This window comes from Tupaia chinensis, unplaced genomic scaffold (assembly GCF_000334495.1).
Source record: "Tupaia chinensis unplaced genomic scaffold, TupChi_1.0 Scaffold000688_1, whole genome shotgun sequence".
Taxonomy (NCBI): Eukaryota; Metazoa; Chordata; class Mammalia; order Scandentia; family Tupaiidae; genus Tupaia; species Tupaia belangeri.
In genome coordinates, this window is record NW_006160211.1 from 5,861,100 (window position 1) to 5,863,290 (window position 2,191).

Below are 2,191 nucleotides of genomic sequence, written 5' to 3' on the forward strand. Positions count from 1 at the left end.
TCACCCCCCAGGGGGGATGGCCACACCGCAATCCCTTCTCCTCCATTCTCCTCTCGGGATCTTGGGCACGCAGGCACACACGCCTGGCGTGAGTTTTAAGCCACCGGGTCCGGGACGCGTACCGCGGTCGACTACGTGGGAGTCCAGCGACATAGCCATTACGCTAACTGCTAGTTCCCAAGGGAGTCCAACGCCTTTAACCACCATGCCACCTGCTGGCCCCATACACATAAAACTTTAACCTATAAAGATATTCAATTAATGGCTACTAGCCATCTTAAATGGTCCATAGACTTTTTTTTAACGGTGGTAAAATATACACACAATTATTTTAGGCACTTTAAGATGGCATTTGTAATGTTGTGCATCCAACACCACGCTCTAGTTCTAGAATATTTTCATCACCCTCAGAGGAAACCCCATACCCCTTAAACAGTCATGCCCATTCCCTTCTCCTCCCTAGCCCCTGACATACACTAAGCCATTTTCTGTCTCTGGATTCATGGACTTCTCCAGTAATAAATTAATACTTGACCGGAATAGTTTTTAACGTGAAATGAACTGTTCTAAGGAGTCACTAGTCCTCTTTAACTTCATCCTGGCTCATAAGACAAACTTCTGCTGGGACCAGCAGTTAGCGTAATGGCTATGTCGCTGAACTCCCATGTAGTCCACCATGGTTCAGGTCCCAGACCCAGCAGCTTAAACTCACGTGGGGCACATGTGCGTTCGTGCCCAAGATACTGAGAGGAGAATGGAGAAGAAGGGATTGCGGTGTGGCCATCCTCCCTGGGGAGTGATTTCTCGCTTTCTGTCTCTCTGTCTGGCAAGAGCATGTGCCCTATAGCAAAAACCTCTCCAAGGGAGAAAAGAAAGACAAACTTCTGGTAACCATTTCTCATCTGTGACCTGTCTCAGGATCAGAAATCCCTTTCCCTTTGGGTAATTGGATCCATACTAGGTTGTAGATCTGTGAATTCTCTAAAGCAAGATTTCCAAAGCCCAACCAGTGCTTTGAAAAGGCCACTTTGTGTGTCTGCAGGAGGCAGAATGAGCAAAGCCCCCAGATGTTTGTTTCTTCATTGTATTGTGTAATGTCGCCAAAATCACCTAAGTAAAACAAAACAAAACACCTCACAACCTCCCCAAGAGTCGAACCCCACAGCAAACTGTTTATTCTTCAGTATTTGTGTTTTGCAATTCTGCTTTTGAGATTCCAAATTTTAGCTATCTGGAAATAAGAGGGGAAAGAAGTTAGCTGGGGTGCAGAACTAAAGGTCCATTTCTTGTGTTTAGGATGAAGTATAATTTCCTTTCTGGGCCCCACCCCTTCTGCAGTCTGATTTCCCACCCTTCCTTTGGGGTGTGGGAGACTGGGCAAAAATAACTTTATTCTTCCCAGAATTTATTCAATGGAGTGACTCCATACTAGGTCAGGAAAATAACAGGGGCAGGAGGTTACCTTTTGAAGCAACACTGTTTTTCTTTCAGAAACGGCGAAGACAGAAGGCTTCTTAAGCCAAAGAAATAAATGTGGCCACAGACGATGTAGACTAGAAACCAAAGACTCAGGTCCCTGACACGGAAGCCAGAAGTCCCTCCCTCCCATTTAAAAATAAAAGCCAACACCATTCTCTGCAAACAGGCCACGACGTCCCCATTTTCCACTCCTCCTTCTCCCAGCTTCTGCACCCTACGCACACTGACTGCTTCTCCTTGCGCTAGGTGAAAGCCGGACACGCCACAGGTGCGGACAGCACTGGGTCAACTGATTTAAGAGGGTGGGGGGCGAAGGGATGGAGGGTGGTTCTTGGGCCCAGAGCGGCACAGGCCTCCACCCCTCCGACTCCCAAGCACCAGCCCAAGACCCTTAATGGCTTTGGAAGAAGGGGCGACGGGGACAGATGGGGGAAATCGGCTGAAAGCAGCACGCTAGCCAGAAACCTCACACCTCAAACTCTTGGGAAGCTTGTGCCCGGAACTATGTCAAATTTTGGAAAAGTTCTAACCTAGGGTGAAATTGAAATAGAGGAGAATGACAACTCTCCAAAAACCCCAGTCCCCTGACAAAGCAGTGAGACTGTAGGTCCCCGAGTTTGCAGCGAAGCATCCGCCGGGATGCTGTTAGCACGCGAACCCAGGGCTTCACGCCAAACCTGCCAAGAAATGGGATCTCGAGATAAGGAACCAC

General features: G+C 48.2%; 1 protein-coding gene across 1 annotated transcript in view; it reads right to left on the reverse strand.

Annotated features, from left to right (window-relative positions):
* The window catches only part of GCH1 (GTP cyclohydrolase 1), a 47,725-nt gene that overhangs the window by 44,388 nt on the left and 1,146 nt on the right, over positions 1–2,191 (reverse strand).